This window comes from Nipponia nippon, unplaced genomic scaffold (genome assembly GCF_047370975.1).
Source record: "Nipponia nippon isolate SJK-2023a ecotype South Korea unplaced genomic scaffold, ASM4737097v1 scaffold_1, whole genome shotgun sequence".
Lineage (NCBI taxonomy): Eukaryota > Metazoa > Chordata > Aves > Pelecaniformes > Threskiornithidae > Nipponia > Nipponia nippon.
In genome coordinates, this window is record NW_028262290.1 from 90249660 (window position 1) to 90274376 (window position 24717).

Sequence of the window (24717 nt, forward strand, 5' to 3'; positions counted from 1 at the left end):
CCTCCCGCAGGTCGCCGCGGTAGCCTTAGACCCGCCGCGGTATTGGCGGGCAGCGGAGCCGGGGGCAGCTGCGGGGAGCGGGGCGGCCGCGGGGCTCCCTCCTCCTCCTCCTCCTCCGCCTCCTCCTCCGCCCGCCGCCGCCGCGCAGCCCCGCGCAGCCCCGCGCAGCCCCGCGGAGCCGCCCCCCCGCAGGCGGAGGCGGGAGCGAGCGGCAGCGCTGGGCGAAGGCGGCCGGCGCGGCCCCTGCGGAAGGAGCGGCGGGGGGCGCGGTGATGTGAGGGGCGCACCCGGCGAGGGAGGGAAGTCCCAGCGCCGGGAAGGCAGCCGGGAGCTCCTCCGCACCGCAAGGTAACCCGTCCTGTCCCTCGGGGACTTCTGCTGCTGCTTTTTGCTTTTTCCCCTCCTTTCCCCCCCTTTTTCTTTTCTCTTGTCTTTTATTTTTGTTTCTTTTATTTCTTTTTTCCTTTCCCCCCTTTTCTTTTTTCTTCATTTTTCTTTTTTTTTCTTTTTTCTCTTCTTTTTCTTCTTTTCCCCCCCTTTTTTCTTTTTTTATTTGCTCCTTTTTTTTTCTTTTCCCCTTCTTTTTTCCCCTGCCCCCTAGCTGCCCAGCCGCAACCAGAGGGCGAGGAGGAGGAGGCGGTGGGGGACGGAGCAAGCCCCCACCGCATCGCTCTGGAGTTTGCCTGGGACAATTTCCCCCCCACCCCCCCACCCCCCCGCAGGAGCGCTCCCGCGGCGGGCAGGGCCGAGCTGGGCAGCGCGGGGGGTGTCCCTGTCCGGGTGTCCCGGTGTCCCGGTGTCCCGGCGTCGCTGCTCGCCGTCGGGACCCGGGAGCCGCTCGGAGAGAGGGAGCGGGGGCAGAAGGAGCCGCACGGAGCGGCTCCCTCCAACTTTCCCGGGGCGGAGACGGCGGGGAGGCTCCGCGGGGGCTTTCTGCAGAAAGCGGAAAACCTGTAGGAAAAGGTGTGCGTGTGTGGGAGGGGGGTGCTGCACAGCGGGAGCTGGAAACTACCCCCCCCCCCCGCCCCCTCGCCTCTCGCCTCGCCGGGGATCCCGAGAAAGAAGCCGCCCCCCCGCCCCGCCGGGGGTCGGGGGGCTCCGGGGCTCGGCGGGGGTGCGGGGGGGGACACAAATGGTAAAAGATACGGAAGGAAGAGACCCAGTGGCTGGGACATAAATCAGGCAGAATATATGGGGAGTTGATGAGAATAGGTCTTTTCACCCTAAAAAAAAAAAAAAAAAAAATAGCCACTTTGGAAGAGAAAAAGGAGGCTGATTATTGGCATCCAGCTCTGAAACCCAGGCAGCTGATGCTGAGGGGAGCCAAAGGGAGCAGTTCTTCTTGGTTTAAAAACAGCAAGACAGTCTCTGCCAAAGATCGCTGTAAACACTGAATAAAGATTTCATTGTGGCTTGGTGTGACTGGAATAATTAGGCAGTTAATTGTTCATTCTGATCTTAAAGTGCAGTAATCAGTAGTGCACAGTAGGAAAAATACGGGGGAAAGGGGGGAAAAATAGCAACAGGAAAATGATAGGAAAATGTATCACTTTTTCCCCTTCCGCAGGTTTTCCTTTTTTTTTTTTTTTTTTTTTTTGTGAGACCGGGAGCACGTGGGTCCCGGTCTGTTTAGATAGAGACCACCTTTGTAAAGCTGGGGTGTAATTGTGCTTTTGCTGCCACTGTGTCAACATCGTGTCGGGCTGGACAAAATCAAATTATGAGACTTAAAGAAATCCTATTTTATGGAAATGAAATCTGAAGATGCCTGGAGAATGAACATCTTAACTAGATTGACTAATACCAATTAATGCATTTTACTTATGTGTGCACTTTATTGCCAACTCAGCAGGGATGAACGCTAATGGTGCCAGCTTTTGTGCTGCTCTAAGACATTTTTCAAGCAGCACACAAGGTTTTAATGGTAAACTGTTTCGAGTTTTTAACACTGTGATTGTGTCCCCGTTCAACTCGAGTTCCTTGCAGCAATGACTCTTTCATGGTAATCCAATGAAATGATCTCTCGTTACACTGTGTTAGCTGTTCCCTGTGACACAGCAGGAAAATACAACCTGTGTGTGTTTGTACTGGAGGTGGTTATAAGTTGTCAAGGAAGATGCACTTACAAGCAATAGGATATGACTTACTGATACTAACTGGAAGATGGCACCATAGGCAAAAAATGTTTTTCTTTCCTATATAGGATGGTTTTCCATATATATAAATTTGTGATAAGGAAGCATAACAGTGGATTAATTATCAGAAAGGATGGAAGAATGTTATGTTTAAAACAAGGAAAACTTACAAAGAAGTCCGTGATCATTTGAACAAAGTAAAAGAATTACTCAAAGTCTAATTGTGAAGGAAACAGGCTCATCCTTCACATAACTTCTGTGACTTTAGAGCAGTTATACGAAAGATTCATTTGGCTTGCAGACATCCATGTAGCCTGCCAGTCCATCATAAATAAGTAAATAAATAAATGTTCTGGAATTGGACAAGGTTTACAAAGAAGTTCAGTTAACCATAATTTTCTGTCACTGCACCTGCAGAAAGCTAGGAGCTACCCATTACAAAAAAAACAAAAAAAAAAAAAAGGAGCTTTCATCCAACACTGAAAAGTAAAGCAATTTGTTATATTTTGTTGAAGTTGAGTTTGTTGAAGGTTTTGACCTGCACTTTGTGAGGTTTTTGTGGAAAGACAAGTGAAGAAAACACGAGGCATGTTGTCTATCTAACAGTATAAAACTAATATAAAACACTGCAGGCTTCGCTCAGGTCACAGAGTTTAGAAGAGCAAGGACAGAATGGTTACTCCAGAGTTTTGTCCGAAGTGATGGTAAAAAAAACTTGTAACAACTGAGTATGTAAGGGCCAACGTTAAGATCTACTTTACAAGCATTTTTATTAAGCTGTTGAATGTGCTTTGTCCTACCAGTGATACTCAGTATTCTGTCTATGAAGGGTATTCCTGATTTAATGGCAAGCTGTATTGAAAGGATGTCTTCAAGGCATTTTACTTACTAGTACAGTCCAGAGGGGGATGTTGCTAACTTTAATTGCACCTATCCAGTCCGAGAAACCTAAGGATGTTCTTCTACTCTTCTTACAGAAATCCAAAAAGTGTAGTGATCAAGTGATCGCGTAAGAGACACTGCTCAAGTTTCTGCTTACGATGTTCTGACAGAGAATATTTCTAAAAATGTGCATAGTGTACCCCTTACACAAATACCACATTAAACTCTAGAATAATTTGAAGGCCGCCAGTAACAAGATTTTGAGAGAAGTCTGAAGTGTTTTTTCCTCCATTTTCAAATACAAAATTTACCAAGTGGCTCCTCATTTTTATAATAAAATGCATCGAAAACACGCTTTGGCCATCACAGTAAGTTTGGGAATAGGTCTTTCTTGCGTTGTTATGTTTAGCAAAATATGCAGAGGATTATACACTTTTATTCAAGGAAAACATTTGCCATCGAATTGTAGTTAAATCCTGAATACTATCCTATACCTAAAAGTTGTTTGAAATGCACAGTACATCTTCATAATAAAATTGCATTGTCACAGACATAATTGTTATTCATAACAAGTAGTCTCACAAATAGATTCCATCCCTGTAAGTATTGAGTCTCAGTCAGGCCAATTATGACTAAATTACTGCATGTTCTCTGCTGTATCAACTAATTAAAGGGTAATTAATAAAATGATAATTTCATTCCATGGCAATGTCTACATCTGGTTGTCATAGCAGAGATTGTTTGACATATGGTTAAATGGTCAGATACTACATTGTATGAATGCAAGGTTTGTACAGAACACCTGGCAAGCCAGAGGAATTTTAACCCTTAAGACATGAATTTCAAGCATCTGTGTCAATGTGCTATTAGACCGGTTTGCTCAGTCTCTCCACCTAGTCTTCTTACGCGTTTAAGAAAATTTAATTCCTCAAGTTAATTTAAGTAACTCTCTTGGGGTGGGGGAAGAGTGGGAAGAGGACTTGGAATATGGGATTGGAAATGAAAGATAAAATAGTACCGACTTGTCATTGTGGGAAATAAAATAGGTGGGTCTAAATTAATTTCTGACAGGAGACTCTCCATTGGTTCTTGTATTACTGGGAGCTTCCCCTTTAAGGAAAATCAGGCTGGAATTAGCATGAAGACAAAATTATCTTTTTTTCCTAGATACAATTGTATGTCAGGATTAAGACTGATGATGTGGTCACAACAGGATGGAAAAATCTGCACTGCAGCCTTCCCACACTGTACCTGTCATATGTAGATAAAACAAAACTTAGCTCTTCAAGGACAGTAACCTGAAAATTCACACATGCTAAAGAAATGCAACAATCTTATCAATGCAAGAGATGATATGAATAAACAATTCTACTGTAGATACCTGATATACAAGATAAGGTATGCACATACTCTGAATATCAGTGGCAGAAATTTTCAGGGCAGCCTGTACATATTATTTTATACATAGCTTAAAGGAATATATCTTAAGCCCCAACATTGCCTTGAAAAATTTCAACCACTGCTGTTTCAAAGTATGCAAAAGAGTGTATTTCTGTCCTTTAAAAGCATAAACTGGAAGTAGTCGTACTTTAACACGGGTTAAATGACAGTTCCTTATCTGTACTGGGTCAAGCTGAATCCCTCATAAAACTAAGAACAAGAAATGAAGTAACAGGCATAATGTTTTCCTTCTCCTTAGGGGGAAAAAAAAAAAAAAACAAAAAAACCATAAAGAGGGGAAAATAGCTAGTGCTTTTTCACAAATAGAGCAGAGTAAAAAGGATGCAGTAAACTGCAGGAAGACATGGAAGTCTGTCTTTTCCCATGCAAACGATCCTCAATGAACAGTTCCCCCAGTGAATATTCAGGGTCGCTCATCACCTCGCGCGGTCAGGTGCAGAGCGTGGCCAGTGATGCTTATAAAGCGCTGTTTGTCTGTCTCTCTGAGAGCCTGAGTCCTGCTTCTTGAGAATTTCCAAGCGCACGGATCCATCTCATTTTCATTCTACTCATGTAACTCATTAACACCTGGAAAATCTTTTATAGCATTTAACTGCCTCAGATGCACTGTCCGGCACATGTTTTCTTAATAGGCCTTTCACTGTCGTATTGTCAAAGAGCCCTTATGTCACAGCTGGGAACATGAATCTGTCATGTCAGTACTGTACCTTGTTTTAGACAGTAATAGTGTATGAGTGTGTTTTATGGAGGAGCTGAACATGCCCGTATACTGCATTAGCAGGGAAGAATGTGAAGCTTGTTCTCCTAAATAAAGATTCAGGCTGGTGGTAGTAGAGTACTTTGTACCATTTAAACACTGCTGCCTCTAAGGCATTGCACTTAAGGAAAGGGAAGTTTGAGGCAAGCAAGACATGTCTTAGTATTTTAGTAGTGTAATGCTGCTAGTTAACAATATGTCATCATTTACATTTCATTGGGAAAAAATTGCCAGAGGTTTCTAATTCAGCAGAAACAACTTAACTAGAAGTTGATATGAAAGTCCTTACCTTGGGAATATTTGTTTTTAAAACAAGTTTGATTTAAATATATTTGGCAATGTAAGAAGAAGGGGAAGAGAAGTAAATGTTTCCTAATTCCATATGCTTTTTGTGCCCATTAAATCACTGTAAACCGCAGTTTTAAATAGATTACTTTGTAGCTCTGTAATCAGAATGCCTTGGGTAATTAAAAAAGGATAGAACTGTGAAAACTGACTGCAACGCATGTATAAGACCTACTTTTTCACAGGAATTTTTAACATAGTTGCATACATTTCATCTGAAAGTTAAACACTTAAAATTCACCAGCTATAACACTACCAAGCATGTCACAATGGTATTCCAAAAGATAGAGCCCACCTTTGAAAAGTGTTTGCAGACTTGAGAAACCGTAACTGTTGTGAAGGAATTGACTTGGGTCCTCATTTAAAGAATGAATGGATGAAAGGACCATTTCATGCAGTCACAGGGCGTTCCAATTTTTAAACTACTTGTTTTGCTTTGAAAAGCATAAGTATAGTTCATATGCTAAGAAATAAATTAAAGGTATTTCAGATACTCAAGGTGAAGGTACACTGTCAAAAGCATTCTGTATGTTTAAAATGTTTGTCTCTGTTGTTTTCGTAATAGCTCTTCAAAAGCCTGAGCATTGCGGGGGTTGATACCCCAAACTGTAACCAGTCCAAGGTTAAGCTGGAATCAGTGAAACACCGAGGTGTTCAGGTTACCAGACTGCCTTCTGAATTTCTCTATTGATTTTCTGCTTTTTGCCGTTTGTGTCGTCTCCTGGTTTTTCTAACAGCTCTCATGGGCCTATGTTGTTAGTTCATGTCCATGTCCTCACCAAAGAGGGAAGGAATAGGGCTGGTTAGGGCTGCCGTGGGGCCCCTGGGGAGAACATGTGGATTTCTTTCTCAGTAGGGCTTTTCTGTAAATTATTTCACTTTTTTCAGAAGGACTGAGGCCCTTCATGCTTCTGTGTAGATACCCAGTGGAGCAAGCACTCACCAAACTGTGTAGGGTTTGCCCTGCTGAGCTATCCAGCACCCGACAACATAGCCCAAGAGGTGCTAACTGTTTTCAGGTTGAGAGCACGCTGGGGCTGAATTCTTCTACAAGATTCCTTTTAGCCTACTACAGAAGCAAATCAAAGGTAAAAATTGAGTCTATGTAATTGTGGTGGGTTGACCCTGGCTGGATGCCGGGTGCCCGCCAAAGCCGCTCTATCACTCCCCCTCCTCAGCTGGACGGGGGAGAGAAAATATAATGAAAGGCTCGCGAGTCGAGATAAGGACAGGGAGAGATCACTCACCAGTTGCCATCACGGACAAAACAGACTCGACTTGAGGAAAATTAGTTTAATTTATTACCAATCAAATCAGAGTAGGGTAATGAGAAAATAGAAACTAAGTCTTAAAACACCTTCCCCCACCCCTCCCGTCTTCCCAGGCTTAACTTTATCCCTGATTTCCCTACCTCGTCCCACCATGAGTGGCACAGGGGGATGGGGAATGGGAGTTGCAGTCAGTGCATCCCACGTTGTCTCTGCCGCTCCTTACTCCTCAGGGGGAGAACTCCTCACACTCTTCCCCTGCTCCAGCACGGGGTCCCTCCCACAGGAGGCAGTCCTCCACGAACTTCTCCAACATGAGTCCTTCCCATGAGCTGTAGTTCTTCACAAACTGCTCCAGCGTGGGCCCCTTCCACGCAGTGCAGTCCTTCAGGAACAGACTGCTCCAGCATGGGTCCCCCGGGGGGTCACAAGCCCGGCCAGCAAACCTGCTCCAGCCTGGGCTCCTCTCTCCACAGGTCCACAGGTCCTGCCAGGAGCCTGCTCCAGCGCAGGCTTCGCATGGGGTCAAAGCCTCCTTTGGGCATCCACCTGCTCCAGTGTGGGGTCCTCCAGGGGCTGCAGGTGGAGATCTGCTCCATTGTTAACATCCACGGGCTGCAGGGGGACAGCCTGCCTCACCATGGTCTTCACCATGGGCTGCAGGGGAATCTCTGCTCTGGCACATGGAGAACCTCCTCCCCCTTTTTCTTCACTGACCTTGGTGTCTCCAGAGTTGTTCCTCTCACACATTCTCACTCCTCTCTCTGGCTGCAATTGCCGTTGCACAGGGTTTTTTTCCCCCCTTCTTAAATATGTTATCCCAGAAGCGCTACCACCATCGCTGATGGGCTTGGCCTTGGCCAGCGGCAGGTCCATCTTGGAGCTGGCTGGCATTGGCTCTATCAGATGTGGGGGAAGCTTCTAGTAGCTTCTCACAGAAGCCACCCCGTAGCCCCCCTGCTACCAAAACCTTGCCACGCAAACCCAATACAGTAATTAACCTTTCTCCATGCCTAGGTATTGTGAGACACAGTTAAGAGCCCTTGCAATATGTAACTTAGTTACAGGAAAGCAAGTTAAGGATTGAATGAAAGGCTTGACTATAAATTTCCTTGCTTGTATGAGTTTAATTTAGAATTGCAATCATGATGTAACATAAATTAAAATAGCAGTACTAGATCACTAGTTGGCAAATCTCTTAAGAGTAATATAGGTACCTCACTAGATTATTATATATGGAGTGCCTTCTGTGTGCTTAGCCCATTGCTGAAATTAGTCTATTTTTAATTTTAAGATACTTTTGAAGAGAAGTGCTTTAACAGGTGAAGATCTGCTGACTCTCAGTGAGAATTAGGAGACTGACTTCTGGAAAGGGGAGCTTCCTCAATGAAAAGAAGCATTTCCCTGCAAAAAAAATTCAAAGTTTTGCCCCTAGCATCCTCCAATCCATGCATAATCTGGAGGGCATTAACCATTCAAGTATATATTAAGTGTTGCTTGACCTGCAGGTATAATATATTAAGGCTTCACAGCAAAAATATGTTTTATAAGGGACAAAATGAAGAAATAAGAAGGAAATCAGTATGCCTCATGAAGGACGTGTGAAGGGCAAGCAAATGCCTCCCCAGAAAGGGAAGTTTGGGAAGAGCGTGTATCAGTGGTGCATGTCTGGTTTAGTTGGACAATTGGTTTCTTTCAGTGTCAGAGGAGGGCTGCATGCATCAACCAGCTACCGTATCCCCTGAGAGGAGCCATTGCACTTGCTTGGTTGGTTCATGCTTCCCATATGGATTTGCTGTAGTCTTTTGTCTCCTTCAGAAAGTGATATGGAGGTGGGCAGGCACCATGAAAACAATTAGGGGGTGCCTGCTCCTCATGAACATCTCTCTAAGGCAAGGGGGAGTGAGCACAGGCTGGTAAATTTACTCTGATAGCAAGCCTAAACATTCTCTTTTCTGGGCACCCCACGGACACCCAGGGGAGATCCCGTCAAATGCCTAGTGCACGACGTTATCAGACTAGCACCTGTGGCCCACAGCCCTGCGCACCTTACATCGCTGTGACCCTCCTCGGGAGGGGGGGGCCACGAGGAGCAGACACATTGCCCTGGTAGAAGAAGCTCCACGCTAAGCACTTGCAGCGGAGGAGGCGCAGAGGCACGGTGCTGTAAGGAAGAGCTGAAATCAGCCTTCAAGCAGATGACAAGAGAGGATCTGTCAAACCAGCCTTCAAGAGGACAGAGAGCATGTTGAGAGAAAATGATGATAATAGTAACAAAACCTTGCAGAGACTGAACAGAGGAAGAAGCTGCAGGAGGGCAAGAAAACAGAGGATTTGTATAGTGAGGCAGAGAGAAAGAAATTACAAATGTCTTCATAAAATAACACAGACAAAAAAGGACGGATCTGATCGGTGGCAGGTATAGAATTTGGCTCTGGCTTGGAGAGAGACTAATACAAAAAGAAGACAAATAACTGTTTCACAGGCTTGTGAATGAGCGTGGCAGAAAGTGGAGCAGTTTGTGGTAACAGACAGAGACTGGAATAACAGCATCTGGATCCCACAAGAAGTCTCCAGTGTGAGTACAGGGTATTGGAGGGGCTTTGTAAAAAAATCAGATTCCTAGATTTGTGTGTGGAGTTTCAGGTTATAGTTCATCCATATGCCAAGAGAAAGGCATCTGTCAGCAATGTGTCGTAGATATTAGGATTATATCTGTAACGGAACCATTATATAGAAATGCTGGACTGAATCATGGCTAAACCTTTCTTGTATAGTATAGACTCTGGAAAGGTTGATCCTCATTAGGGTGAGTTCAGAGGCATTGCTAAGGGTGCTGTGTTATATACGCTGTGGTTGAGGATCCACTGTTTTAGGTGGGCTAGTTGTGCTGACTGGTGTACATGGTACATCTCAACATGAAGTTGCGGACTAAGGAACTGGATGTTAGATTCAAATGTGTAGAAGAGATAATGGGGAAAAAAAAAGAAAAAAGAAAAAAGAGCAGCTCAACACTGAATTGTCAGTTTCTGCCTGCCTGTTTTCCTTGCCTGTTTGTCCCATATAGCTCTTCAGGTGCCCTCTTGCTTGCTGTCATGCTGCTCTGGGGCAATGGAACGAGCTCCCATTAAGACTCATTTGTGTTACGATGACTGCTAAGTACATGACTAGTAGTAAGGCAATGAATGAACCATGGCTAACAGTAGTGACACTCAGTATAGCTATTAACTGTTCTGTACTGTTTGCTATCTCCATCCCATTCATTTATTCACACCTTTGGGAGAAGGTGCTCCATTGCACTACCTCTGTAATCCCTTACTGGGTTGTACAGGTGTTTATGCAGAATAAACATAGATAATGATGTGTGGCAGGTAGGTGTTAATTTTTTACTACAAATTCCTAGCCTCGAAAAATGCGTTTTGATTGAAATCTGTTGCCACTGTAATCCTGTTGCCAATCAACCCTTTTACTATAAGGTCTTTATTTTGTTGAAACATCAACAATTATAGTATAAAAATAACTTATAGGGTGTTCTATTTGTTTTCTTATTCATGTGTCAATTTAGTAAAACATCGGTAAAATGCTCATAGATAACCATTTGAAATAGTTTTTGATGCAATTTGTAATCTTTCTTTTCTAAGATATGAGTGCTTCAGTGTTAATACTTTTGCAGTGGGCAAAAAGTGATTGTCCCAGGAGTGCATGGCTAAGATTTTTGAAGCTACTGTAGGATCCAGACACCTAAGTTCCCATTATTTTTAATGATCGCTGAGCATCCAAATTCCCCATGTAGTTACAGTTAACTACCAAATTGTCCTCAAAGAGCTGGTGGACCAAAACTGTTTTTATTCTGAGATAAATTACCTTCTTTTCTCCAGGAACTTATCAAGTTATTTATTGAAGAAGCAATTACCAAATGTCATAACATATTTGGCTTACTAGCTGTAAATATCCAATCTATCAACCATTACATCCATTTAAAAGTGTTTTTAAGTCCATTGGTCTTTCTGTAGCCTCTTTTGGCATTATCAAGAGGGGACTAAACCACTTAACTTCTGATTTAAAATATCATCCTATGCAGGATGATTGTTTTATTGGAAGACCCCCTGCACTGCAGGGCTCCAGGAGAGTTAGAAGAAAGTCTGTTTTCTATGTTAATGATTGGTGTTACTTCTGGCTAAAGAGATATCTTTGGTTCTGTATGCTCACAGGCTATTCAGACACGTCTGAAATCATTGCTTTGATGAACTTCTTTCTATGATAATTTACTCGTCAGGGTACCATTTCACAATGTCAATCTGTTACTTGAAGAACATTTACATGACGTAGTGAAGTAGAATACAAATTAGAGCAATATTTTATCCAGAGATTTTTCTTTTCTGATTTGCTTTACTGCATAGATAGAGAGCACTCAAAAAGCATCCCCCTGCTGCATAACCCTACTGCCAATAGTAACTTAAGTAACAGTCATACAGTTTTCCTTTAATGCTAGCAATCTCCGTAAGGATAAGAAACACAGGGTAATGTAATGCTGCATAATCTGAATGTTCAGCATTAGAAAAATCTCTCATCAATGAAAAAAGGGTAGAAAGTGGGGGTTTTTTGAGAGCTCAATACTAGCTGAAAGTATTTAGAACAGAGACAATATCAGCAAACTGCAAAGGAGGTTACGTTTGAAAGTTCTGGCCATATTGACCTATAAACAATTTATGGAGAGAACACAAACAAACCGTTAGAATATTTTAAGACCGTAGCTTCTGACAAGTATACTTTATTTATGACTTTGCAGTACAATCTTCTCCAGTAATGTTTACAAGAAGTAAAAAAAGAAGGAGAGAGGGAAGAGGCAGCATTCCCAGTGTTTTATCCTCTTGTCCTCTGCCATGTGTGGGGTATTGTCAACAACAGTAAGATAACCTCAATATTCCTGTCTCAAAAAAAAACCTGGAACTAGAAATATCACAGATGTGACATGTTAAATGGTTAAGGAAAAGGAGAGGAAAGAATGGTGCTGCTTTATCTGAAACTTGTATAGTACAGGTGCTAATAAATGAGAGCCGCAGGCACAGCCAAGTGAGGCTGGGTGAAAAAGGAGGCAGGGATGGGGTGCGAGAACGGGCCAGCCTTAGCACAACTTCTGCCACTGTTAGGCACCCTATTGGCAAAGCCAAAGGTTCACGATCTGATGGGACTATATGTCTAGATAAGGGCAATGTTTTAGTTTGGCTCCAAATCTCCTGAATCAACCAGGATTTTGTTGCTTTTGTCCACACAGTGGATCTGGGTGCTTGAGGAAATACATGGGGTTTAGTTTTCTGAGACCAAAGCACCAGGCAAAGGTAAAACTTCTATTAGTAGATATAATCTGTGTTTTAGAGGTGCCTGCAGGTGCTAGGTATGATGCAGAACCCTGTGCTGTACAAACACATAGGACATAATGCTGCATCGAAGAGCTTCCAATCCAAATACCAGAGCTGGGAGATCACAGATGTTTTTTGCCAAAGCTTAGATTTCAAAATCATCATGTTTTAGAAGGAAGCCAAAGCCTTTAGGGAATGCTCAGACATAAGAGCTATCAGAGCAATCACATTTAGGAATGAATAGGTCAAGATTTTGATTTGTGTCTCTCAGAAAGTCACAAGAAAGAGCCCTGATCTGAGAAATCTTTCCCTGGAAAATGTTGAAGTTCATATGTTTACAGTAAAAAAAAATGCTTTTTTTACTTGAAGGAGAATATGTCTAGAAAATCAGAATGTTGCTGAACAAGTTCTGACCAGTGGACTTAAAACACAAGGCAGAGTGAAGGTAGGACCAGCCCAGAGAACAGCATGGGCCATCAAGGAGCAAGGTGGAGGAGAAGCCAAACACTGGAGTCAGCCCCCTGTCATCCCAATTCACCAGACATTTTCCTGTTCTCAACCCATGGGTTGCAAGCCCTGGGGTCGGGAGGACAGCAGCGGTGTTTGCTTTTGACACCCACCAGTAACGCCATGTGCACAAAGCACTAAGGGGTGCCAGCATAAACCCTGCTGTAACAGGCATCTCTTTTGATGTCTTGACATCTTGGGATGAGGCCATCTTACCACCCCGTAGCTAAGGAGGGCTCCCTTTCTGGGGAGACCCTCTGCCGTCTGAGCACCGCTCCCTAGGGCAGCACTGCTTCCAGCCCACTGCTGGAGAAACACTGGTGTGGAAAACCTGGAGTAGAAATAAACACTTCAGGAGGGCCTTAACAATATCTTTCTGCTTTAAAAGATACTCTGACAGCGTTGGTTAACTAGACAAGTGTGCTTCTAACAAACCTATTGAGCTTGATAAGTTGTTCTCTATTAATACTCTAATTTTTCTGGATCTGATGAGCAGCTTTCAGACTTCAGAGGCAGAAAAAGACTGCTTGAAAGATGGCTCTTTGTCATGGTTTAACCCTAGCCAGCAACTAAGCACCACGCAGCCACTCACTTACACCCTTCCCTGCAGTGGGATGGGGGAGAGGATTGGAAGAGTAAAAGTGAGAAAACTCGTGGGTTGAGATAAGAACAGTTTAATAATTGAAATCAAATAAAGTATAATAATAATAATAATAATAATAGAATCATAGAATGGTTTGGGATGGAAGGGACCTTTAAAGGTCATGTAGTCCATCCCCCATATAATAAATATGCAAAGCAAGTGATACACAATGCAATTGCTTACCACCTGCTGAACAATGCCCAGCCAGTCCCCAAGCAGCCGTCACTGCCCCCCCGGCCAACTCCCCCCAGTTTATATACTGAACATGACATCATATGGTATGGCATAGCCCCTTGGCCAGTCGGGGTCAGCTGTCCTGGCTGTGCTCCCTCCCAGCTTCTTGTGCACCTGGCAGAGCATGGGAAGCTGAAAAGTCCTTGACTGATGTAAGCACTACTTAGCAATAACTAAACCATCAGTGTGTTATCAACACTATTCTCACATGAAATCCAAAACACAGCACTATACCAGCTACTAGGAAGAAAATTAACTCTATCCCAGCTGAAACCAGGACAATATCCACCCCTTATTCTATACCATCTATGTCATGCCCAGGTCCTACCCTTTCCAATACATTCCAATTAATCACCACCACTTTTCCTGTCTTTTGATATATACACACAGATATCACTCCCTTAGTCTATGGGCCATCCATATGTATATGGCCATCCATTACATCCAACTGTAATACCATTGATATGGCATGTAGCCACCGTAGAAGTGTTTGTATAGTAATTAACATCATACTATTTAATTCATTGGCTATTCTCATCCAAAATCAATACCCCTTGAGATACACATCGCACTTCCCCATCCTCCCGCATCACCCACCAAGTGTACCCAGGTCCTTGAGCAAAAGCAATCCCATGAATGGGTTTACCTTTGCCCGAGGCAGGAATAACCCAGACTGTCTTCCCCAGCATATTTTTTATGTGCACTACAGGGACCTTATCCCCTTCTACAGTACATAAGAGTTTTGGCTGGGCAGGGCCAGCTTGATTTGCAGATCCCCCAGTGTTGACTAACCAGGTGGCTTTTGCTAAATGCGTAACCCAATTTTTGAATGTCCCACCACCCATTGCTCTCAATGTAGTCTTTAACAGTCCCTTGTATCGTTCGATTTTCCTGGAGGCTGGTGCATGATGAGGGATGTGATATACCCACTCAATGCCATGCTCTTTGGCCCAGGTGTCTATGAGGTTGTTTTGGAAATGAGTCCTGTTGTCTGACTCAGTTCTTTCTGGGGTGCCATGTCGCCATAAGACTTGCTTTTCAAGGCCCAGGATAGTGTTCTGGGCAGTGGCATGGAGCATGGGATATGTTTCCAGCCGTCCGATGGTTTCTTCCACCATGGTGAGCTCATACCACTTGCCTTGGCAGGTTTGTGGGAGTGTGATATAATCAATCTGCCAGGCCTCCCCATATTTGGATTTCAGCCATCGTCCTCCATACCAGAGAGGCTTTAACTGCTTGGCTTGCTTGATTGCAGCGCATGTTTCACTTTCATGGATAACCTGTGCAATAGTGTCCATGGTCAAGTCCACCCCTCGATCACGAGCCCATCTATATGTTGCATCTCTTCCTTGATGGCTTGAGGTGTCATGGGCCCACCGAGCTAGAAATAATTCACCCTTATGTTGCCAGTCCAGATCCACCTAAGCCACTTCAATCTTAGCAGCCTGATCCACCTGCTGATTGTTTGGATGTTCTTCAGTGGCCTGACTCTTGTGTACGTGAGCATCTACGTGATGTACTTCAACATCTAGGTTGTCTACCCAGGCAGCAATGTCTTGCCACAATGCGGCAGCCCAGATGGGTTTGCCTCTGTGCTGCCAGTTGTTCTGCTTCCATTGCTGTAACCACCTCCACAGGGCATTTGCCACCATCCATGAGTCAGTATAGAGATACAGCACTGGCCATTTTTCTTGTTCAGCAGTGTCTAAAGCCAGCTGGATGGCTTTCACCTCTGCAAACTGACTCAATTCCTCTTCTCCTTCAGCAGTTTCTGCGACTTGTCGTATAGGACTCCATACAGCAGCCTTCCACCTCCAATGCTTTCCCACAAGATGACAGGACCCATCAGTGAACAGAGCATTTGGCTTCTCATTTTCTGGTAGTTTATTACACAGTGGGGCCTCTGTAGCATGCGTCACCCCCTCCTCAGGCGATATTCCTAAATCTTTGCCTTCTGTCCAGTCCATGGTCACTTCCAAGATTCCTGGGCAACTGGGGCTTCCTATTCAAGTCTGTTGTGTGGTCAGTGCGACCCACTTACTCCATGTAGCATCAGTTGCATGATGTGTACAGGGGATCCTCCCTTTGAATATCCAACCCAGCACCAGCAGCTGGGGTGCCAGGAGGAGCTATGCTTCAGTACCAATCACTTCCAAAGCAGCTCGAATCCCTTCATATGCTGCCAATATCTCCTTCTCAGTTGGAGTATAGCGGGCCTTGGATCCTTCGTATCCCCGACTCCAAAACCCTAGGGGTCGACCTCGAGTCTCCCCTGGTGCCTTCTGCCAAAGGCTCCCTGTAGGGCCATTCTCCCCAGCTACGGTGTATAGCACATTTCTTACATCTTGTCCTGCCTGGACTGGCCCAAGGGCTACTGCATGAACTATCATCTCCTCTTTAATTTGTTCAACGGCTTGTCGTTGCTCAGGGCCCCATTTGAAATCGTTCTTCTTCCGGGTCACTTGACAGAGAAGGCTTACAATCAGACTATAATTTGGAATATGCAGTCTCCAAAAACCCACAATGCCTAAGAAAGCTCGTGTTTCCTTTTTGCTAGTTGGTGGAGACATGGCTGTTATATCACATCCATTGGGATCTGATGATGTCCATCTTGCCATTTTATTCCTAAAAACTGGATCTCCTGTGCAGGTCCCTTGACCTTACTTTGTTTTACAGCAAAGCCAGCCTCCAGAAGGATTCTTCCCTTTCTCAAAAACCTCTTCTGCTGTGTTGCCCGATACGATGATGTCATCAATGTATTGCAGGTGTTCTGGAGCTTCACCCTGTTCCAGTGCAGTCTGAGCAGACCATGGGAAATGGTGGGGCTGTGTTTCCACCCCTGGGGTAGTCAATTCCAGGTGTACTGGATGCCCCTCCAAGTGAAAGCAAACTGGCCTGCGCTCTGCTGCCAAAGGGATTGAGAAAAATGCATTAGCGATATTAGTTGTGGCGTACCACCTGGCTGCCTTTGACTCCAATTCATATTGAAGTTCTAGCATGTCTGGCACGGCAGCGCTCAGCAGTGGTGTGACTTCATTTAAGTCACAATAGTCTACTGTTAGTCTCCACTCTCCATTAGACTTTCACATTGGCCATATGGGACTGTTAAAGGGTGAGCAAATCTTGCTGATCACTCTTTGGCTCTCCAGTCAATGAATCAACTTATGGATGGGAATCAGGGAGTCTCGGTTGGTGTGATATTGCCACCGGTGCACCGTTGTGGTAGAGATTGGCACCTGTTGTTGTTCGACCCTCAGCAACCCCACAACAGAAGGGTCCTCCGAGAGACCAGGCAAGGTAGACAGCTGTTTAATTTCCTCCGTCTCCAAGGCAGATATACCAAAAGCCCACCCGTACCGTTTTGGGTCCTTGAAATACCCTCTCCTGATGTAGTCTATGGTGAGGATGCACGGAGCCTCTGGGCCAGTCACAGTGGGGTGCTTTTGCCACTCATTTCCCGTTAGGCTCACTTCAGCCTCCAATACAGTCAGCTGTTGGGATCCCCCTGTCACTCCAGAAATATACGTGAGTTCTGCCCCTGTATAGCTTGGTGGCACTAGGGTATACTGTGCACTGGTATCCACGAGAGCCTTATACTCCTGTGGGTCTGATGTGCCAGGCCATCAAATCCACACAGTCCAGTAAACCCGGCTGCCCCTTTCCTCCACGTGGCTAGAGGCTGGGCCCCTCTAGTCCTAGTCATAGCATTTGTTACTTACTTCTTGTAAATATGAATCAGAAGTCCATTTATTAATATTGGAAGTAAAATCAGCCCTTCTACTCTGTCTGGGGAACTGCCCACTGGAAACTGGAGCAGCAATTTTCCTGGAAGAACCCCCTCTTGTGATTGTTTTTCCTTGCAACTCATGTACCCATGCCTCTGGGGTCGAGGTAGATTTTCCATCCCACTTCCTCATGTCCTCTCCATGGTCACGAAGATAAAACCACGGGGTGCCCCATAGTGTGTATCCACTACATCCTCTCTCTTGAGCAGAGGGATGCTTACTCGTAATGGCTGAGATACTGGTCCATATGGGTGGGGAGTAGAACATATCCTCTTCAAGTTGATGGACCTTCTGGGACAGTTTCTGCACAGCTGAGGCGATGGAGGAAGAGAGCCTTTCTTCGTATTGCTGGATTTAGCCAGCCAATTCATCCACCGTTTGTTCCTCTCCATCTTTCCAAGTCAATACTGCCAATGAGTTTGCATGCAACAATGGTGCACTCCGTACAAAATTCTGCCACATGGTTTGTGTGCACCTGACTTCACCTGGATCTTTGGATAACTGCTCATTGTTCAGGTCATCATAACTCACCTCTAGCATGGCTAATTCCCTCAGATACTGGATACCTGTCTCCATGGTGGACCACTTGCCTGGGTGACATATAACATCTTCCTTGAAGGGGTACTTTTCTTTCACACCTGACAGGAGTCACCTCCAGAGGCTGAGGGCTTGTGCCCCTTTTCCAATCACTCTGGCAATGCCCCCTTCCCTAGAAAGGGATCCCAGCTGCTTGGCTTCCCTACCCTCTAATTCCAGGCTACTGGCCCCGTTATCCCAGCATTACAGCAGCCAGGTGACGATGTGCTCACCTGGATGACGACTAAAATCTTTTCGCATATCTCGCAGCTCAGGGATAGGGATCGGGTGGTTACCATCTCATTTATGGGTTCTGCCTCTTCCTCCTCCTGTTCTCATGATGGCCCTGCTTCATCTTCATCCCTTACTAAACACGCTGATTTTCTTGTGTAATTTTTCTTATTTATAGGAGTGACTGATACCAGCACAGGCTGGTTCTCTGGTTCAGCTGCAGTACCTGTTGTGGGGGTTGCAGTAGCCACAGTGCCTGTCGCTTTGTCATCAGATTCAGAGCCCTTCTCTTCCCCTTGAGGGTTCGGTAGGCATGGGCCAGGCCCCAGCATGTTGCAGTGATTTGTGTCTCTCTGGAGTTGCCAGGGTGACAACATACTTTTTCCAAATACTTTACTAGTTTTTCAGGATTCTGCACTTGTTCAGGGGTGAAGTTCCAAAACAGTGGAAGTGCCCACTGTCCTAGGTACTTACCCATACTATCCCACACACCCGGCCACTCATAACTATCCAGCCTTGGGGCAGATCTCTGGATGATGTTCTTAAACTGCTTGTTAACCTTAGACAAAACCAAAACAATATTCCCAAGAAATACCAATAGAAGTATCTTATCTACCCAAGGGTGTTCAAGATACTGAAAAGTTGTAATGAAGGAGGAAACATCATAGAAGGAGGTAGTGAAGGTGCCATTCTGTTTTTCCTCCATAAAAAATCTCTCAGAGGAAGAGGTATAATTGCTAATTGTCCCCATGAGGTGGTACCCGAAGTACAATAACGATTTTAGTACAAAGCCCAGATACCAGATTAAGCTCAAGACCAGTGTTTTATACCAAATCTCCCAGGCAAAACATCACTAATCACTGCAGAGCACAGCAAACTGCAAAACCCAACACCAATCCTTGACATGTACAGCAAAAAAAAAGAGCATGGTATAGATCAGATAAATCAACATCAAGAACAGATGAATCAATATTGTGACCGTAACTGTTAACAGATAAAAATTCCTTAATATGCTCTGGTTAATCTATTACTATCTCAAACCCTTTATGCCCCACATTGGGCACCAAAAAGGACTGTCATGGTTTAACCCCAGCCAGCAACTAAGCACCGCACAGCCGCTCGCTCAGTCCCCCTGTCCCAGTGGGATGGGGAAGAAAATCGGAAGAGTAGAAGTGAGAAAACTGGTGGACTGAGATAACAAGAGTTTAATAATTGAAATAAAATAAAATAAAGTAAATAATAATAATAATAATAATAATAATAATAATAATAATAATAATAGAATATGCAAAGCAAGTGATGCACAATGCAATTGCTCACCACCTGCTGAACAATGCCCAGCCAGTCCCCAAGCAGCAGTTACTGCCCCCCGGCCAACTCTCCCCAGTTTATATACTGAACATGACGCCATATGGTATGGCATAGCCCTTTGGCCAGTCGGGGTCAGCTGTCCTGGCTGTGCCCCCTCCCAGCGTCTTGTGCACCTGGCAGAGCATGGGAAGCTGAAAAGTCTTGATTTAGTGTAAACACTACTTAGCAACAACTAAAACATCAGTGTGTTATCAACATTATTCTCATCCTAAATCCAAAACACAGCCCTATACTAGCTACTAGAAAGAAAATTAACTTTATCCCAGCCAAAACCAGGACACTCTTACAAGAAGCTAATTGCATGCAGGGTTTTCAGAAATATTAGGTCAGTTCCTGTTCAAAAGCTGTATGTTGTTCCTCTTCAGTGACAGCAAAATTAATTCTTCTGGGCTTGGGGAAGAAAAGGAGTACTTTGATTTTTACCAGTTAATGTACTGTTAAATCTTACTTCAAATAACATTTTTAAGTTTTAAAACATTCCACAAAGGAACGGATATCATTTAAGGGATGAAGGCTGGTATAAAATAATTCCAACAAAATTGATTGTGTTACAGGCACTATGTTTATGTGACATTCATAAAATAGTGCTTTTTTAATGCTAATATTTCAGCAGTAGAAAAGAAATATTGCTGTTGAGTTCTCTTCTGGACATATACATAAAAATACCATTTGCACCAGTACAGCAATGAAAACAATGTCATTTAAGTGGGGAGAGATCTTTCCCCATAGGCTATAGGCCATATTCCAGTTTTAATTACACCCTATCTATCTTAAAGATCCAGGATTTACTATCTCAGGACAGACTGGTGTCTGGGAAAATGACCCATGTCAGTATTTCAAAGAAAGATGTAAAAAATCTTTGCAACATAGCATGTCTCTATGTTATTCTGCTCTTTAATACAGTACTGCAGTCTCACTGGTTTCCCTGGGGTTATGCTGGTGAAATTAGAATGAGGTTTCACTCAAAGAGGGTCTGAGTTGTGTTGGTAGTAAGCAACTGATTTTTGATTGCTTGATGGTCTCTATTTTTTTAATTAATTTATTGTTATTGTTGTATTACAGTGATGACCTCCCTGTTGGCTTGGTCATTCTATCCATCATGGTAGACCTTGTACAGATTCCTGATGAGGTCTCTACCTTAGTAAGAGTTTTATAGAAACGTGTTTATTTCCAGGGTGCTTCTTGATTCCCAGGTGTAAAATAATTTTTAAAACCAACGTTACTATGAAAAGAATGATGAAAAGGGTTGCTTATAAATAGTACTTCTAAAACTTGCATTTGTGAAGAAAGATTAATCTAAAATGCTTTTCAAAGTCCTTCTTTATCTACACATCACACTGAGACTCTAGCTTGATACTAGTGTTCTTACCTGGTATTCTGCCTTGATAGTCCCACTCAAAGGATTCAAAAGGCAAGTTGTAATAAACCAACTAGGTTTGATCACAAAAGTGTCAAATTAAGTATTTACCTGTTGGAAAAGTGAGTTCATTAAATTTGAAAATATTCATAGGGAAAATAGACCTTTTGGCAAAATGCTCCACAGAAGAAAATCTGGCTGACATATATTTCGTATTTGGATATATATTATTATATATACATTTTGTATTTTGCAGTGGTGTGAAGCATCTTGAGAACAGCAGCACCATGAAACTGTCATGCCTGGTGGGGCTCTAAGCCTGACTGGGGAGAAGGATCCATGGGGCAGATAGAGACAAGTGGGTCAAGAATATCAGCTCTCAGTTGTGGCCATTCAGGTGGAGTCAAGGAGCAATGTCACCACATGCCTCCTGCCCCCCAACACTAAACATTTTATTTCTGAAACTTCAAGATGACTCATTTCATAACATAGAAGTTAACATTTTTGCCTTTTTAAACTGATTTTTAAAAACTTTATGGAGAGATAAATTGCATTATTTTGGCTTTTTAGCCTGACTTGGGAGAAATGCCAAATACTATAACTTCTTGCAAGATGGAAATTTTGTTTTTCAATCTAATATAAAAATTGTATGATCATAGTAAATATTCTATCTTAAATCTCTTGTAAAAGGAAGAATAATAGGTACTGCTACATTTCTCTTCAAATGATCCTTAGCTAATCTAAACTTTATAGTTGGAGTGAGGTTGCAGCCATCACTCTGTGCGTGTGTGCAAGACTGGAGAAATCCTGGTCATCTCGACCTATGCTCCAAAATTTCCTTCATGTAGAAGAATGTCTTCAATATTAAATCCCTCCAATATCAGCATCCTATAAAAGTGAACTCTGGGAAATGTGTCAATTAAAAATATAATAGAAGAGAGAATGAGAGAACGAGTAACCCCCAAGAGAATCTTCATTCATAGCAAAAGTTTTGAGGGTTTGGGAATCAGCCCTTCCCAGTGAGATGAGCCCTTCCAGTGGGGTGAGGAGCAGGAAATTCCAAAAATTCCTTGGCTTCATGAAAGCGAAAGTGACTGTCTCTTAGTGCAGGGTGAGAGGTCCTGCCCTGTCCTTTTTAGCCTCTGAAGACTCATCCAAGTAACGTGTTAGTGCTATTTTTTCTGCTTGTGATATAAATTAGATCCTTACACTGTAGTTCTGCCATATACCTATCTTCTTTTCATAGCTTTCTGTTTCCTTGTCTTACTTGACAATGACCCTGAAGTGGGCTTGCTATTACGTGCATTTTTAGCCTGAGCTCATCCATAGTATTGAACTGTAGAAGTACTGTTTTGTGCAACCTGTAGAAAGACAAAGAAACAAGGCTAGAAAAGTCAGGCATCTGCCTGCCTTTGTGTACTTCTTTCCTGACCTACACTGAAAGCATGCAATATACTTCAAATGTTTCCTGAACATCCTTGCATCTCTAACCACATTTGCCCACTTAGATGTTTCAAAACTTACATTGATATCCTCTTTTCTGTACTTCCCTAGTGACTATTTGGAGATAACCTCTAGATCACATGACATTAATCAGAAAAGAAAAGAAAAGAAAAAAAGCCAATGATCGATAGAGTAGCTTTTACTATGTATTGTCCCAGCATGTAATATACCAAAGCATTGGGCTCTTTATGTTTATCTTTATCTCATCTCCTGTGGTAGGTAGGCATGTGCTCGAAGATGGACTTGAACCACTTTCACGCACAAGAGAGATGCAATTCTAGTGTGTTATGATCTCCAGCTCCCTGTGACAGTCTGTGAAGTTTGCACCTTTCTAGCAGGCAGCGGGAAGCTGCGCCTTCTGGGAAGCCAGGCTGAGACCTTGGCACCAGCTCCCTCAGAAACTAATGACCATCACAAAGCCCACCACCTTCTCCCCCACAAGGAAGGTGCTGCTTTTGTTTTTTCTTCCTAACATATGGCAGCATGTAGATTTAAAACAAGGAAAACAAAGCCCTGCCAAAACAAAACACTACACTGCATACCCAGTTCTCCCTTGGGAGTAGGATGAGAAGGAGACTGAACCACACATGGCAGATGTTGGTCGTTTAATGCTCTACAGGAAGGCACTCAGATGCTACAGTGATGTACGACCCCATGGGGAGCAAAGCAAAACAACTTCCTTGCCCCCCTTCTCAGCAGCGTGAGAAATGGGGCCGATGTATGGGTGGAAGCAGCCAACCTAAAAAGATGACCAGGAACAAGTGCCAACACTAAGCAGCATTAGTGTTTCTGCTAGGTAAAGTCCTTGTTTTGGAGGATTTAAGTGGGACAGAGTCCTGTGCTGGGTTTCTTTTTGGGGGTGGGTTCCAATCCCATGTGCGTGTGTGGGCACACGCATCCGTGTGCGCCAGCACCACCCAGTCTAACCCAGGCAGTGTACACTGCAAAAGTTCAAAGCTCTTGGATTCCCCTTCATTGCTTTTTTAGGGGCTGCCTCTGATCTTTGCTTTCCATCCCTGGATTTATTTGGAAGCATTTCTCCCCCATTTCTTCATGTGGCAGGTGGCATGCAGATTTGTTCTTCTGGTATTCAGTGGCCATCCACATTGCTTTGTACATAGTTTACATCTTCACCGACTGTAATGAAACTGAGACTTGAAGGAATAACTGGATAAGCAGGCCTCTCTCTCCAGCTGTCATGTCTGGTTGTGGCAGCAAACTGGTGTTTCATTGTAAAAGATGTTAATTTCAATCTGAGCTGTAGCTGTGTTGAGAGGAGCATAAAAGGAATTCTTGATTATCTATATCAGTACCGTTGTCCCTGGGGACAGGCTCTGAATCTTCAGATCACATATGGCAAGAGTGCTGTGATAAAATATGCATCAATAAAACTTTGCAATTTATGATAATAAAAGAATGGAAAGTTTTATACACTGTGGTAATTATTCCTGACTTGTATTTTTTCCTTCCTTTCGTTCTTCTGTATGCCTTTATTTTTAAGCCTTTTCTGCGTGTTGTAGTAATGATTGCATCATTGAAACTGCGGCTTCACAAACTGGGGGGCTCACCTTGTTTCTAGGTCCCCTGACGTGGAGGCATCAGTCTGCTTCTGAAGCAGCAGGAATTTGCCGTCTTTGGGAAGGCTCTGCAATACTTTGACTCCTCACTCTTCTTCCTCTTCTGTGCATGCACACATACTACATCCAACATGAATTTCAGAGCAGCTTCCAAAAAGGATCAAGTTATATTCCTCTGATCTTTCTTTGCATATCTCATTACTATAATCGATGAGAGATGCATACATTTGCATGAAGGCAGCATTTATCCCATATTGCATGTCACCTGCATTGTTTTAAATGTATTTCATCTAAATAGAGGTTTTATTCTTTTGAAGTAGGAAAAATAATGTTATGTTTACATGCCCAGGAAGTAAACGGTGGACTATTAAATACAACCAATATATTATCTGTGACCTTATTTTTTTCCTCAGCTCATTATATCTTTGGTGGCCATAGTGTGAGAGACCCTGTCTTCTGCTTCAGCACACTTGATAGCAATTAATCATATAGCTTGAAATGTATGGCCCAACAGTACAAACCGCTTGCATGCTTGGGTTCTGGCTGACTTCAAAGGGACTTCCACATGTCATGTTTACAGGCAGCTCTCCTTTACTGAACACCCTCACTGACATGTTTGCACAGCGTCTAGCACAGTGGGAACTCAGGCTTTACTGGGACATCTAAGCCCTGCTGTAACACAAATAGTCATTAGTACCATCTGTCTCGTGTTTTCCTTTTTTTTT

The 24717-nt window shown here is 43.6% G+C and overlaps 1 protein-coding gene across 1 annotated transcript in view; it reads left to right on the forward strand.

Annotated features, from left to right (window-relative positions):
- The first annotated feature begins 205 nt into the window (after positions 1–205).
- The window catches only part of CDH20 (cadherin 20), a 125266-nt gene continuing 100754 nt past the window's right edge, over positions 206–24717 (forward strand). The window contains exon 1 of the mRNA XM_087737052.1: positions 206–348. The gene's annotated coding sequence lies outside the window, so the exon portion shown is untranslated. The remainder of the gene's footprint in view (positions 349–24717) is intronic.